A 17159-nucleotide genomic window follows, 5' to 3' on the forward strand; every position below is an offset into this window, starting at 1 on the left:
AATTGTGGCTCACGGGCCTAGTTGCTCCGCGGCATGTGGGATCTTCCCGGACCAGGGCTCGAACCCGTGTCCCCTGCATTGGCAGGCAGATTCTCAACAACTGCGCCACCAGGGAAGCCCCGATAATTTTAATCACATCCTGTAAAACGTTGTTAAGTTCAGGTGACATTTTTCGGCTAGCCAGCATTTCCCCATGGACGACACAGTGCGTAGACTCACATTCAGAAGCCACCTCTTCGACCCGAATAGTGAAACCAGAAAGCCGTCCAGTCGTGGCAGCTGCTCTGTCCGTGCATATACCGACACAAAATGACCGGTTCAGTTTTCCTGATATGTAATCATTCAAAGACTTGAATAGTTCTGCAACTGTGGTGTTGGTTGGCAACAAAAATGCACATAACATATCCTCATGCGCATCTTCCTGAAAAATATATCGAACAAAAACAATCATTGTTGCCTTGCTGTCAACATCGGTAGACTTCCTCTCTAACAGTTGTGCCTCAATATCCTCTGCCATTGCATCAGTTCATCTAGTTATGGTGCTAGCCGAAAGAGGAACACATACCACCTTTTGAACTGCAGCCTCTCCTAAAAGTTCACGACAAACATCCTTAGGAGCAGGCAGGATCCACTCTTCACCAATAGTGAAGGACTTCTTAGCTTTAGCAATGCAGTTAGCCACTAAGAATGATGCTTTCATTCCTGTAATGGCTGCTTCCTGGAAGGCACTGTCACGTGGAACCTCTTAGCCTCAGCATCCTGAACTGATAGAATTAAACAAAAACCGCTTTCTTTGGAACCTTCAGCCTTTAAGAACCAGTCACCTCAAGATCTCAACATCATGATCTCAGTTTCAACACAATTGTTCCTAGTCCTCTTTTCATTGCTTCTGGTGCTGCCTGTTGTTGAAGCAGTAGAAGCCGGAGATGCAATCGCTCTCTTGTTAGGTGTGGTTCTCAGCATGACAGGCATTTGTGCTTGTTTGGGGGTATATGCACGAAAGAGAAATGGACAGATGTGACTTTGAAGGGCCTCCTGAATCAAACCTTGCCCTGAAAACTTTTGTGCTATTGAGGTTCAGAACTGAGTTTTGGTGTCTGAAAGTTCTCAAGAAACAGTAAATAGGGTAGCTTCATAGTCTTGGTCATTTCCCTATAAATAGGAACAAACTGATATATTATGTTAAATGGAAAACAAAACTTTTTTTCACAACAAATAATGCACTGAAAAATGCCGTCTGTAATTTGCATTTGCTAGTTAGAAAGAAGGTCAAAGAAGTGAGATGGCTGAACTTTGCAGAAGTAATATTTCATAGTTTCAGAATTCTCAATAGGAAGAAGAAAACTCTTGCCCAGAATCCTAGGAAATTGCCACTGTTTAGTTATAATCACTGCCTCCTGCATCATTGAGGAGTCTTTTCTCCATATTTTTAATGCATTTTTGTTTTGTTACCTCCCAAGTTAATATTGTACCTAGATATTAAATACAGTTGGTCAAAAATTAAAACTTATCTCTTTGTGGGGGAAAAAGTTTAGAAAATGTATTCGATGTATCTAACGTTGAAATGGAGAAAAGATTTAATGTAAAAAAATACTTTATATTGACATTGAAATGGAGAAGAGATTTAATGTTTAACAAAAACAAAAAAATCTTTATATTAACTGCTAACATCTCCATGATGAGAAGTACTATATTAAATATAAACCCATTATGTTAAAAAAAAAAAAAAGAATGATACTCTCAGTGCAGACACATTTGATGATGTGGTGGCCTTCAATAATTGCTTATCTTCTTCGTGTTCACTTTTTTTTTCTTTTGAAAAACTCCAAAGCCTTGTCTTTTAATGTAGGGTGCTTGGTCTCCATGTGGCAAAGCAGTTTTGAAGATTTCATGGCTTCGTTGGATAGCCAGTCATCACATATTATACAAAGCGGGCTTGGAGAGTGTGAATCACCTGTTGCAATGAACCCGTAATTTAAGTAAGACTCTTGGTATTTTCTTTTAAATGCAGCTTTCTTTCTGTTGGCAGTCTTAGAGTCTTCTGCTGTCTCATCATCGGGTCTTCCCCCTTTTCAAAGAAGCTCTCCAGCAACGTTTGTTTTTTACTCATTTTGGCTAGGGTTAGCCTGTGGGCTTACCAAAACTGTGCCTGAGACAAGTGTGCAGTGCAGGAAAGAGGGGCGGATGGAAGTGGTATATAAAATAATGGGTGGGCCATGTGCGGACTAAAATAAGTGTCGGATTCTGACTTAAAGCCTGCCACCAGGTGCAGCTGTACAATTGAAGTACATCAACTCACTGTAAAGCCTGCCACCAGATGCACTTAATTGTCACTTGCCACTCACTGATAGGGTTTTGATTTGAGTCTGCAAGCAATTGATCTATTATGGTCTCTGTGCAGTCAAACCTCTCTGCTAATGATAATCTGTATTTGCAGCCGCTCCCCAGCACTAGCATCACCGCCTCAGCTCCACCTCAGATCATCAGGCATTAGATTCTCATAGGGAGCGCGCAACCTAGATCCCTCATGTGCCCGTGCTTCCTCCAGTAGTGGTCCATAGCCCAGGGGTTGGGGACCCCCGATCTAGATACAACACAAATGTAATAGAACTTCCTGGGCCCAGGGACTGTCTTGGAGGTCAGTGACTGCCTTGGCACCTGCCAAAATACCCTAAGTATGATTCCAAAGGCTTTGAATGACAATGTTGATTTCTGCTGAAGATGAGGGGGAGGAGGGTTGCATCACACATCACCAGCAAAACATCCTTACAGTTTCCTTTAAATACTTCTTTTTTCTGCCAAATTCCTCTACCAGCCTCCCAAATTCTCTTTTTCTGTTTCCTTTTCCCTTTAAAACACACACACACACACACACACACACACACACACACACCTTTTTGCCCCTTTCTTTCTCGAGCCATACTCTTCAAGATTTCTCCCTATTCCAAGTGCCTACTACTTGCCAGGACTATTCCTGGTGCTGGAGGATATGGCAGCAGAACTTATTGATACATTCTATTCCTTTAGTAGATGGAGTAATCTAACCTGGTCTCAGCATCTTAAATTTGCATCCAGCCAAAGGCAGCTGGTGGGGGACTAGGGAATATTTAATTACTAATAATTTATTTTAATGTTAACATATAAAATGAGAAGTAAGCACTTGCTCTCAAAGGACTCCAAGCTCAGTTTTTATTTAAAAGAATTCTATGATTCAATGAAATTAAATTCATAATAGTGTCTGATAATTTTAACAAGCATGTTTTAGGTACTCACGTTGCCCCTAGCACTTAGCACTTACATTGAACCCTCACAACCATGAACAATAGGTACTATTATTATTCCCCTTTCCTTGATGAAGAAAGTGAGGGACATTCGTTGACTTACCTGAAGTCAGTGGGCAGCAGCTTGAGGATTCAGAGCCAGACGTGCCTGACTTGAGATGCTGTGCTTTTAGCCTCTGTGCTTACTGCACCATCTTGCCCCTTCTCATCTTCTCTTACCCAAAGTGTGGCATTGTTGAGAATATTGATGGGCATTAGAACCTATATGCCTGTTCCATTTTTGCCATGTTTTCTGTCCTAGTCCATTCGAGCGGCTATGAAAAAATATCATAGACTGGGTGGCTTATAAACAACATACACTTACTTCTCACATTCCAGGAGGCTAGGAAGTCCAAAATCAAGGTGCCTGAAGATTTGGTGTCTGGTGTGAGCTGTTTCCTGGTTCATAGGCGTCCGTGTTCTGGACATAACCTCACGTAGTGGAAGGGACAAGAGAGCTCTCTGGGGTCTCTTTTATTAGGGCACTCATCCCATTCACAGGGCTCCAGCCTCATGACCTAGTCACCTCTCAAAGGCCTTTTTTGGATGGAAAAAGCTTATTCAGGATACTGATTATGGAAGTAATTTGTCTGCTTCTCAACATGCTTCCAACTCATGGGCTTAATAAAGCTACTCCAGGTCCCTACAGTGGAGTCTCTTTTGTCTTTCTCTTTGGTTTTCTCTTTATGTACCCATGTTTCAAATTATTACTACAACTTCCCATATGTTACAATTTTTTTTTGAACGCAGTCTTCTTAGAAGACTGCCTCTCTGGAGATCAATGAGAACCCCTGGAGGAATTCATAAAGAACCAAGATAGGTTTTTATTTCTGTCCTAAAAACAATGGGGTAAGTGGCAACACGTCTTTGGTGGGCTGCCAACACATTCTTCTTATCAACATAGGCTAGAGTGATCTGGTTTGGGCAACAGGAGTCACTGAATTCTTACAAGCATCAGGGATATTTGTGGAGGTTCTAACTTGATGATAATCAAGACAATTCCTATTCAGTGTCAGGGTTTTTATGGATTTGTTGCTGCTTCTATTGTCTAACAGTATCTTAGAGGTGAATGTCCACACAAAGTATCAAAGTGTCACCATGTGAGTCCTGGCTTACAGAGGATACTGAATGTGTAGATTTAAGGCAACATGTATTAAAAGGTGTATTCAAGTTTTGAGAAAGAAACAAGTTAGTACAATGGAAAGATTTCCTTACTTTTCCCTCTACTGTTCCAGAGAGGGGGTACAATGGTCTAAAACCCAGATTTGTCTAACCAAACCTGTAAACATTATTTTTTTCATAAGTTTACTGGATAATAAATGGGAATTGATCTACACCATACACAAATTATGCATTAAATATTTTGGAAAACTAAGGATTTAGCTTACCACTATTACCTATGTAATATATCTGATAATCATACATCCAATTTTTTTTAATATTTATTTTATTCATTTTATTTATTTATTAGGTTGCAGCAGGTGGGCTCCTTAGTTGTGGTATGCGAACTCTTAGTTGCGGCATGCTTGTGGGATCTAGTTCCCTGACCAGGGATCAAACCTGAGACCCCTGCATTGGGAGCGTGGAGTACTAACCACTGTGTCACCAGGGAAGTCCCATACATACAATATTTTTCAATAATTTTTTCTTCAATGACTAAGCCAGGGATCTTTAAACTGGGGTCCATGGAAATGTTTGCAAGTTTTGAGATTTATCTATGCATTCTCTGGAAAGAGAGGCCATAGCTTTCTTTAGATTTTCTGTAATGCTTCCGTTACCCCCCAGAAAAAGGCAACAAAACTTATACTTAAGATTTTGAGGCTTTTTAAGGACTTATTTATTTATTTTAAAATATTTTCTTCAATTTGAGGCTTGAAATTTAATGGAAAAACAAACAACCTATCTCCTTTCCCTCTGTGCCTATTCAATCATCCCACTCCTCTGAAAATGAATGGTGTGTGTGTGTGTGTGTAAAGCCTTCTCTGAAGGCAGCAGGATGCAAGAAAGAAGACAGAAAAAAAGAAGAGTAATGGAAATTTTTTTAAAGAAAATAATTTTTTTCCAGAAATCTGCCTTGAATTTTAAAATTTCTCTCCAGAGTCTTTTGGCTATTGTTATCGTTATTTAGTAGTCACTGTGAATTCTTTTGTGGATGACTGTAAGTTACTAGATTTCTATTTTAGCTAAAGGAGCCGACACAGCAAATTTATGTTCTGTTATAAATTAAGTGATGTGATGACATATGCTTAGTGGTTAGGCCGACATGCAAAATAAATCAGATATAATCATTTGAATATAAGTTTGAGATAGAAAATAAACCATTTTGGGGTCAAAACAAAAGACCGTAGGAGTAACAGTTTGCCAAAGCACAAATATGCTAATTCTGCTTGCAGTCAGCAAAAGAAAAATTATTTCAATTGGATATTTTCTTTGTCTTCTTCTGTGAGTACCATACAGAGAAGTTAATAGCTCAGATGTGGAAACATGGAATTTAGAGATGGAAGGTTTATAAGTGGACACCTTCACTTTTCTTTTTTTTTAAACAGGTGAGGACATAGGACCAAAGACACTCCAAAACACAGAGCCAGCCAGTCACAAAGTTAGTCCTGTGTTCTAACTCCTAGGCCTGCTTTCCACTGCATCTCATCCAAAAAACTAAAGTGAGAACAATTGACTTAGCATACAATGCCATTAAAGAATATGCAGTAAAAACACAATTACATATCTGGAACTCAGATAGGAACTACGGTAGTGAAAGCTAAAAAGATACTCCTGCCTATCACTGAATAACTGATAACAAGAACACAGCAAAGGGCTAAGCGTGAACTTTGTCATTCCAGTTCTCAGGCCAGAAACCAATTTCTAAAACTGACTTCATTAAAATCAGTTTCTTCATTTAAAGTTATACTGTGGAGGAGAGAAAATTAGGGAAGTGAAGGACAGTCACTTTTTAGAGTATAGCTTTCTGTGTATTTGAATTTTCTCCCTGATCAGGTAATTATCTGTTACTTGCATAATTTAAGTACAAAAAAAAAAAAAAAAGAAAAAAGAATTCTCTACCCTGAGGTTTTGCTTCCCAGTGGTTTTCTACGGCTCACACTGGGATGTCCCAGAGGGAAGGCATCATTCGTTTTGTCTAGTGAGTCTCACCTCCCTCACAGGGTGAAAGGGTGTGAGCCAGAGCCTGGCTAGTGGTTGCTGTGTGCACGATGTATCAGGCACTCGGCTGGCACCCTGCACACCTCAGCGCATTTACTCTTCCCGGCAACCTTGTAAGAGAGCTGCTACTATCCCTCTTTTCTATGCGAGGAAACTGAACTCAAAGAGGTTGGGAAACTTGCCTAAAGTCCCACAGCTCATAGGCAGCAGAACTGAGATTCAAACCTACATAGGTGTGATTCCAAAACTCACTCGAAACACTCTTGGGTGGGATTACACTTTATTCGCCTTTGTTTTCCCGACAGGTGCTAGGACATTTGCTCGACAGATGGTAGGGACTCGATAAATGCTGTCAAAAAGAATGAACAGGGAATACCCTGGTGGTCCAGTGGTTAGGACTCCACACTTCCATCGCAGGGGGCACGGGTTTGATCCCTGGTCAGGGAAATAAGATCCCACAAGCTGCGTGGTGTAGCCAAAAACACAAAACAAACAAAAAAACCCGAAAAGAATGAACAAATGATAGATTTAAGCATAAGAACTTTAAAAAATGTTATTGTCTACATTTCAGTTATGTTTTGTTCACGTTTTGGGGGGTAAAAACCACCTAAAACTTAGCAACGCAGTAATCGATCAAGTTTCTTTGTCATCTGACAGGCACTCTAGCAGAGTGGGGTTGGCTTTTTTTTCCCCCTTTGGTCCCGCTAATCAATCAATCAATTCATCAATCAATTAATTAATTAATTTTTGGCTTGATGGGTTTTTTTAATTGAAGTATAGTTGATTTACAATGTTGTGTTAGTTTCACGTGTACAGCAAAGCGATTCAGTTATACATACATGCATATATATATGTATATATATTCTTTTTCAGATTACTTTCCATTCTAGGTTATTACAAGATATTGAATCTAGTTCCCTGTAGCAGAGTGGTTTAATGCTGAGGCCTGGGGCCAGGCTGCCTGCATTTACCTCATGTCTCTGCCTTTTCCCCCCACCCTGGTCAAGTTACAGAGCTTCTCTGTGCCTCATTTGTTTCATTTGTAAGGTGGGGATTATAGTTGTGATTTCTTCAGAGGGTTGTTTTGAAGATGAAGTGAGGTAATAGATGTAAAGCACATTGCAGCACAGTAAACACTCAATGAAAAGTTTTACTAACTCAAATTCATTTCTTCGTGGCCCTTGTAAAACCCGTGCTACCCTTTTGCAGTCAGGCATTTTCACAAAGTGCTCTGTACCACAGACCCAGGGTTATCTCTGGGTTCTTCTCCCGGAGGTTCCTGAGTGTGGACTGTGTTGACATCCCATTATTAGTATCTCCTGCTGCCTGGGCTGCAGTCAAAGTTTTTCAAGCGGCCTTGGATACCCCCGGGGTTTGCTGCACCTCAGTGCACCTCGGAGCGTGATACAGGAACTGAAATGGCAGAAACCGAAAGCAAAATTTTAAAATTCAGCCAAGAAACGGTTGGCTGTTTTTACCTTTGCTGTGTATTTTTTTAAAAGTGGGGCGGGGGAGTTACATGGAAAACCTATAAAACCTGTAAAGTCTTGCATGTTGTATTTCAAGGTTATTTTGGTTTAATTTTCTAAATATCAGGACAGAGTTTTCGCTCCTTTCATTCAGCAGGCATCTGTTGAGTGCTTACTGTGGTGTGCCCTGATTCCCCATATACATCTGGTGGCCATCCACCCTGGATTTTCTAGAACAATCCCAATTTTAAATGTCTTTGGCATCTTTTCATGGAAATAAATTAACAAGGCAGGGGGGGAAAAAGCGTTTGTCGGACCCTCTGGCCAGAGTTTTGTTTCGTATTTACTTTCAGCTGGGTTTTTGCTTGCCCCAAGCTTAGGAGCTGTCTAGAAACAAAGTCTCCACAAAGCCTGCAGGGCTGCTTGTGTCAGGGGACGAGGTACCAGCCTGTATCCTCTGTTTCCCCTTTGGAGAAAGAGACTTAAATATGAAAGGTTTTCATCTGTAATTCTGGTTGTTCCTTTGGGGCTGGCAATACTGGAAACTAACTTTGTATATTTCATATTCTTGTAATGTTTGCTTTTTTCCCTTTTACAGTGAGATGTATCACTGTGATAAGTAGAAAAGAAATTTTTTTGAACTATTGACTTATTGCCACAAGGAAAATGGACGTTCTCTTTCTAAGCAGCCCAGTAGTAAAGAGCTGTGCACTCCAGGAAGCCAAAAGCTATATACTCTGTGGGGACAGGGACCCTCTGCTGTTCCTGCCTTTGTATTCCCACAGAGCAAAACTCGATAAATATCTGCAAAGGAATAACAAAGCCCTCTTTAGTGTACCTTGAAACATCTTTACTGTCCCAAATAGGATGACCAAACATTGCAGCTCACCTTAAACATGCCAAAAATTATGTATTATACACGTATGTATATAAAGTCTGGATTTACACACAGACTGTTGTTTACTTGATGCAAGGATTCCCCAGATCCTATAGATAGCAAATCTCAGCAGGTTTAAAGTGTAATTTGATTTACTTCATTTTTCCTATGAGATAGCGGAGTAGATTAAAAGAACTTTGGTAAAACGGAAGGCCCGACATTTGAATCCTGCTTCTACCTCTGACCTGTTGTATGTCCTTGGGCAAGTTTTTGTTGACTTTACCTCTCTGTGCCTCAGTTATCTCTTCCATAAAAATGAGAATGCTTGGAAATGTTAAAGGTACCCATTAAAGCACCTGGTGCCCTGCCAGGAGCATAGATATAAACGGTAGCTGCTATTATTGTTGTTGTTTTATTAAAGCTTTTCAGAACGTCCAGTGCATGCACTGAAGTATAATTACAGGGATAACCAGGAGTCCTGAAACAGATCGCGGAGGCTCATGCTTAACTGATTTGAAAAAGTAAAGCCTTTCATGCTTAATCCCAGGTGAGTAATATAAATGCTCAGACTCACAGCATTTCATGCTGGGCGTTGTAAGAGTACAGAAGCTTCCTTCACTTCCTTGTTTATGTGGGGGGGAGGGGGGAATCCCACCCTCCTCCAGGCCCTCCCGGCTGCCCTGCCCTTTTGAGGCTCAGCAGGGTTGAGGGCGGGGCTGGGCAGGGGGCAGCACGTAAATTCATTCGAGAGCAAGGACTGGTAAGCTGAGATGTTGGAATTGCAGCCTAGCCAGGGGAATTATTAAAGGTTCAATTCAACAAAAATACCTAAACTTCAGTATAAACTTTCCAGTCTGATAAATAAACCGAGAGCTGCACCATATGGGGAGGTAGGAAGTCTCCTCCCAATGGCCCCCTCCTCCCTGAGGCATGAGAGACGCTGGACGGGCTGACAGGCCTGCACACTGAAGGCCTGGGTATCCCTGCCACAGTGCCAAACAAGGAGGATCTGCTCCAGGTTCATGGTTACAAGACCCACTGAGCTTCAAGAAGTAATGACAGGAAAATAAAAGGAAGAAGAGGGGAGGGAGGCAACAGACGGGTGGCTTCTTGCTCCAGCATCTGGTCTCCAGCAGTCAGGTTGTACGGGCACCAACCAAGCTGAGTCTGTGGGGTGGCCTTCCCTGTGGTCTGGGAGTGCAGTAGCTCTGGTTCTTTGCTAACACCCTTTGCAAGTCAGCAAGTGAACAGGCTGTCTCCTCATGCCACACCTGCCATGATGTCCTTCTAGAATCGAGGAGGGGCCACTGGGAAGTGGATAAGGGGCCACGGGCTGCTGGGCACTCCCACCCAGACCCCACAAAAGAACGGGTCTCCATGTCCCCTCTTGTCCATGTCGTGAGTGTGTAATTTTTTTAAATTAATTAATTAATTAATTAATTAATTTATTTATTTATGGCTGTGTTGGGTCTTCGTTTCTGTGCGAGGGCTTTCTCTAGTTGTGGCAAGTGGGGGCCTCTCTTCATCGCGGTGCGCGGGCCTCTCACCATCGCGGCCTCTCTTGTTGCAGAGCACAGGCTCCAGACGCGCAGGCTCAGTAACTGTGGCTCACGGGCCCAGCCGCTCCGCAGCATGTGGGATTCTCCCAGACCAGGGCTCGAACCCGTGTCCCCTGCATTGGCAGGCAGATTCTCAACCACTGCGCCACCAGGGAAACCCGTGAGTGTGTAATTTCATTACAGTTCAAAGACCAGAGAGATAGAATGGCCTTCAAGGGAGGAGACCCAGAAAAGAGCCCCCTTCTTCCAGAACACATGGTTAAAATAGAATAGCCTTATCCTTTACATGTATACACACACACACAAAGTTACTGTACATGGAGGTTATATAGTAAGAGTTTATTGAGATGTGTGAGACTACAACTTATACTTCTTTGAATCCTTTATATTTCCTCATACAGTGCTATATCCATAGTAGATGCTCAATCAATATTTGTTAAATAAATGAATACATGCCTGTTGAAATAAGGAGCTCTGGGTTGATTAGGATGGGTTTCAGGCAGAAGGTAGTAAGTTACCTAGATCATTATGTGGCATTGACCAGAATGTTGGGTATAGTAAACTTTTCAATGTTATTGTCAGAGCTACACAACCTGTAGTGTTGTGTAAACATTAAGAAACAATACCAATTCCCTTCCAGCTCTTTCTTATAAGATGTAATGGGGAGCAGGGAGACAGCTTTTGAGTGATCTTTTTTTGCTGTTGAAGGCAAGGAAGTTATTTCCTGAGATATGGATGTACAGCAATCCTCTTTTCAGTCCTGTTTTTCTCCTCTCCTTACAAGCTTCATAATAAGAACCATGTCATGAAATCCGCAATGGTGAACAACAAGGGTCGGGTGATCTCACTTGAAAAACCACTCTTCACAAGAATAACACATTACTTAGTTCTGATGAAGATGGACATGTAGGGCAGGCGCCTTGGTGATAATCTTCACTGTGCCTGATTCTAAGAAGAGAGACAAATTGTTTATTAAAACTCAGGTGACTGTATCTTTTCTGATGCAGACATGATGGATTATGGTGTAATGATTATAGTGTACTCTCCAGTGCTTTTGCAAATAATTTATTATGCCTTTGTAGAAAGTTTGATGTTTTCAGCATATTTTGAAAATAACGCATCTTCCTCTACCAGAGCAGGGACAGCCTCTGAGTGAAGGCAGGGGCATGAGAAATATGCCATTTCTGCATGGGTGGCTCGCTATTCTCAGCACATCTTGGTGTAAGTTAAGGCAATACTGGCTGCTTGTGATGGTTAATTTTATGTGTCAACTTCGCTGGGCCCTGGTGTCCAGATACGGGGTCAAATATTCTGGGTGTTTCTGCGAGGGCATTTTTGGATGAGATTAACATTTAAATTGGTTGCTTCCATGTAAAGCAGATTGCCCTCTGTGATATGGATGAGCCTCATCTAATCCGTTGAAGCCCTGACTAGCACAAAGATCTGACCTTCCCCAAGCAAGAGTGAACCCCTGAGCATATGGTCTTTGGACTTGAACTGCAGCGTTGGCTCTTCCTAGGTCTCAGTCTGCTGGCCCACCCAGCAGATTTTGAACTTGCCATCTACCACAATCACATGAGCCAGCTCCTTAAAATAAATCTCTCTGTAAACAGATAGATACACACATCCTACTGATTCTGTTTTTCTGGAGAACCCTGATGAATACACTGCTGTAGCAAACAATCCTGCACATTTCAGTGACTGAACACAGTAGAATTGAAGTCTTGCTCAGTCAGGGAGCTGCCCAATGCCAGGGCTCCTTGTCAGGGGCCAGTTTTCCACTATGTGGTGATTCAGAGACCCAGGCTTCTTTCATCCTATGAGCCACTTTCCTCCAGGCTTGAGTCCTCTATGTCCAGCCAGCAGAAAGGAAAGTGAGAGTAGAGAAGGCACATCTTCTTGACCATCTTGGCCAGATGAGACATACATCATTTCCACTCATTTTCCACTGCTGGACATTAGTCACATGACTCCATCAAGAAGGATGATGAGGTTGAGAAATGTGGTCCTTGACCAGGAAGCTACTTCCTGACAACAACTCTCTACTATAGAAAAGGAAGCAAGAATTTGGTAGCTACCACAGTCATCTTTGTGAATGCTCACTTTCTTGTATGTATTTTTAAGAAGATTTACTCCACCTCAACTCTAATTCCTTTTGTGTTTTCTCTGGTGAATTTGTTTCCTTCTGTGATGACACAGAGCCTCTTGTGTCAATTTCCTGAGTGATGGACCTCACATCATTAGACTTTTCACAGATTTAAAATCTCACAAGGAAAGCAAGTTTAAATAACAACAGAAAGCAGAACATATTATTACATGTGCAATGAGCAGGACGGAAGGTAAATACAGTGGGTGTTCAGAGGAAGGAAAGACTCCTGGGCTGTTATGTTCAGAGAGAGCATTTATGGAAGATGTGTACTTGAACTGAGACATTAAGTATGAGTGGGATTTCTTTTTTTTTTTTTTGGCTGCGATGGGTCTTCGTTGCTGTGCGTGGGCTTTCTCTAGTTGTGGCGAGCGGGGGCTAGTCTTCGTTGCGGTGCGCCGGCTTCTCATTGCGGTGGCTTCTCTTGTTGCGGAGCAGGGGCTCCAGGGGTGCGGGCTTCAGTAGTTGTGGCTCGGGGGCTCTAGTTGAGGCACGCGAGCTCAGTAGTTGTGGTGCACAGGCTTAGTTGCTCTGCAACATATGGGAATCTTCCCAGACCAGGGATTGAACCCATGTCCCCTGCACTGGCAGGCGGATTCTTAACCATTGCGCCACCAGGGAAGTCCCGAATGGGCAGAGGGAATGGGGAGGACATTCCAAAGAGGATGAATAGGAGGCTTGAGTAAGAAAACAGAGACAGAAATGAGAAAGTAATTTTTTGGGGAATAGTCAGAAAAACAATTTGACTAGAGAGAACACCAGGGAGAATATTGACTTTTTTTAAAAAGGCAAATTAAATCTGGATTGTGTTTGAATTGAATCAAAGTAGTATATAAATAATGGAGATCCTCAGAATATTTTTGCATAAAAAAAAATATTTTAGAAGAACAATGTAGTGAAAAGTGTGCAGGATGGTATGGAGGGGAGTGCACAGAAGTAACAGACCAGAATCTTCATGACCCCTGATTGTACAATCTGTAGTTGTCTTTATATTAGTCAGAACATTTTTAGTTGCATGTGAAAGAAGTGCAACTTAAAGTGGCTTAAGCAAAAAGAGGGTTTCTTGGTTTGTGTAGAAGAGAAATCTTGGCTACATCTGTTTTAAGCATGGCTGGAATCCAGGAGCAAAAAGTGTACCATTAGAGCTCAGTCTTTCCATCCCTCATGAGCAACATGGCATTGGCAGCTCCAGCCTCATGTCCTCACAGCTTGGCGAGCCCAGCAGAAAGAGACAATCTTCCTAGACAGTGCCTGTGGGCCATCCCGGGGCAGATGCTTCTCGTCCAGGTTTGGGACATATGTGCATCCCTGAACCAGTACTATGGCCAGAGTGGGGGACTGCTCTGGCCAGTGCTGGACCTTGTGCCCCCAGAGTGGGAAGATATGTGTATTTGGGGGAGGATGTAGACAGGCTAACCAGTCCCATCTGAAACATGCAAATGGGTCTACCAGGAGAAAGCTTCTGTTATCAAAAGGAGAAAAGAGGGTGCACTTCACTACCACCTCTAATTTTTTGCATTAGGTTTTTCCTTTTCCTAAATATGTTTTAAGTTCCAACTTATACAAACATTTAAGTGCTTCTACATTGGCTGGATTCTGTTTTACTAGTATCTTCCATCTCATCTCTCTATATCACCTATGCTAGTACTGAGCATATAGTAAATACTCAACTCTCTCTGAATTCTGCTACAGAAATTCTACACTCATCCTTCTATTCACCCTCCCCATCCTTACCCTATGACCGATGCCCTCACATTTCTTCCCTGGCCTCCTGCAACAAACTCCCTACTGGACTTTCTACCTCTAATCTCTGGCCTTTCTAATTCATTATGTACAGTCTACCGGAGTTATCTTCCTAAATGCTGGTCAGATTGTGATAGATCTTGACATAGGACAAATTCCATAATCCTTAGTATGGTCATGTGGTTGCTTGTTTAATGCCCACAAATTCCTCCCGTCTCAGTATGTATGCTCCTTTGCAATGTGACTTTGCTGCTTCTCCCGCTGAGAAGTGGAGTCCATTTTTCTGCCTCCTTGAATCTGGGTTGGCCTTGGGATTTGGGTTGACAAATAAAATGCAGAAGATGTGACATGAGAGTTCTGAAATTTAGGCCTAACCTGCATCGTAGCTGCTGCTTGTTTGGAGCGTTGCCCTGAGACTCCGATACGAGGGAGCCAATCTAGCCTAATGGAGAACGAGAAGCCAGGTGGGGAAGAGCTGAGGCTCTCTGGCCAACAACCAGCCCCCGACACCAACTGCCAGACTTGTGAGTGAGGCCACTTGGACCTCCCAGCCGGCTCATTCTCTAGCTCTCTGCAGGCAGTGTAACGAGCCCAGGAGAAACAGAAGAGGATTTCCCAGCCAAACCATAGAATTATGAGAAATAGTAAATCGTTGTTGTTTTAGGCCACTAAGTTTGTGGGCATTGTGGTAGGCAGCAGTGGATAACTGAAATAAGTGGAATCACTAGAATTGGTTGGAAGGTGAGGAATAAAATGACTAGAATGACTCCCATTAATTGAGGTTTAAAGAAATAGATAATGAATGTAGATGAGGGTGTAATGAGCATTGGGAGCCTCTGGGATATTCCAGTGTGTCCAGATGTCCAGCTGGTAGGTGAATACATGGGTCTGGGGCTGCCTGGATTGAATCATCCTTTTCAGTAATTGAGATTGGATTAAGTCACCAAGGAACACCCAACGAGTGAGGGGAGGCAGAAGCCAAAGTTCAGAAGAGACAACCTTGGGGAACACGAACTTTTAAGATTGGGCAGAGGAAAGAAAGCCAGAAGAGGAGATGGAATTTTTTAACACAGTTAAAAAGGGGTAGAATATGTTTATGTACTTTGCTTTTATTCTTCCTTTTTTTCTGGCTGATCAATGAGGAAAAGAAGAAAAGCAGTAGAAGAAATCAAGACTCTACTTGGGATGGTAATGGAACGGTATCCCAAGGACCTAATCAGTCATTCTCAGGATGCAAACTACCCCTAGAAACACAGCAGGTCAGTGGTGAGACGTTCCCCATCGCATTCCAGGGCACGGGGGAGATGCTCAGCAACGTGGCATGGCAAACCCTGAGAAAAAACTATTAAACAACCTTGCTGCCTGTGTTCCTCTTTCACCCAAACAGAGATCTGAGGAAAACCCAAACAAATGCAGAGAAATATGGACAAACTAGCCACTTGTCAACATCAGAAGAGGCAGAGATGTGTGCAGAGGCAGTCACAGGTGGACAGAAGTCAAAATCTACAGAACATAGACAACACGGTGAGGAAGAGACAAAGATACATGAACATAGCAAAGGGGCATGTTTCTTGAACTGTGCGACCTCTTCCTCAAGTTCGTATCTCTCTCAGATACAACATCAGTGTCGCTTTATGGATAACGTCCTGTGGGAAACTCAATTATTCCCTTTATATTTCAGGATATGTAAGTATACACTTACATATTTATGCCAGAGTCACAAACTCCCCGTCCAAAACCCACCATAACAGTTTAAATTAACAGAGCTGCTGATACTCTTTACAATATGGAGGGTATGTGTGGATGTGTGTGCTTAGTAATCACATGACATCCCTCAAACAAACTCAGCTATCTTGGATTTAGTCCCCTCATTTTGCAGTTTTTTTGACATTTTTGATAATAAGACTGCAGCACTGTTTGCAACTCTCTACCTCTTAACCAAAGCCTCAATTTAACAAGCACATGCTGAGCACCCACTCTCTGAGGTTCTGCAGGGCCCACACAGATGTAGGTAGTAGTGCCCTGATAAACCAGCACTCCAGAAAAGATGCCCTGATTTATAGCATTTGCCAATTTTTGTAGTTGAAACACTCCCACTGTGGCTGATTTCAAGCCACCAAAGGTTTTACAACTAGCTCACAAAAATCCTGACTATTTAGCTGTCCTGGGACAAACATTTAAGAATGAGTTGCAGGACTTCCCTGGCAGTCCAGTGGTTAAGACTCCACCACACTTGCTTCCACTGCAGAGGGCACGGGTTCAATCCCTGGTCAGGGAGCTAAGATCCCGCATGCCACGTGGTACAGCCAAAAAAAAAAAAAAAAAAAGCAAAAGAATGAGTTGCCACATGGAGGAAATCTGAGGTACCCCAGATGACAACCAGTACCAACCATCAGCTATGTGTGTGAAACCTTGTTGGTCCTTCCAGCCCAGCTGACTCTGCAGCCAAGGTGTGCCCAGGTGAGACCAGCACAAGAACCTCCCAGCCAAACCAAAGAAGCATGAGAAATTATGCATTATTGTTTTAAGCCACTAAGTTTTGAGATGCTTTGTTATACAGCAATAGCTACCTAATACACATAAAGTACAGGTTGCATGGGAAGGGTCAGTCTATAGAGAAGCAAGAGCCTTTTTTTAGCCTTCCCATCCCTTTTTTTTCATCCTCAGCCCTATTCACAAGTTACCTGGAAAGTTTCAATCTCTTTCTTTGCTACACCAATACTTCCTGGACACCTAGTGCTGAACATAAGCATTGGCAGCTCCAATGCTCTAGCCCCTTTGAATAAGCCGCCAGTCCAATTTTTAATCAGACTAGGGGCTGCACAAAGCAAAGATTCATATTTACAAACAGTCGTCTTAGGAAAATGTGTTTTACTGAAAATCAGG

The 17159-nt window shown here is 42.4% G+C and overlaps 1 pseudogene across 1 annotated transcript; it reads left to right on the forward strand.

Annotated features, from left to right (window-relative positions):
- The first annotated feature begins 436 nt into the window (after positions 1-436).
- LOC309636527 (small integral membrane protein 30 pseudogene) lies at positions 437-15533 on the forward strand (annotated as a pseudogene). Its single transcript, XR_014268718.1, has 2 exons — positions 437-1979; positions 9247-15533. The product of XR_014268718.1 is annotated as a small integral membrane protein 30 pseudogene (transcript).
- Positions 15534-17159: the final 1626 nt, after the last annotated feature.

The sequence above is a fragment of the Balaenoptera physalus genome, assembly GCF_965194825.1.
Source record: "Balaenoptera physalus genome assembly, chromosome: 1".
Lineage (NCBI taxonomy): Eukaryota > Metazoa > Chordata > Mammalia > Artiodactyla > Balaenopteridae > Balaenoptera > Balaenoptera physalus.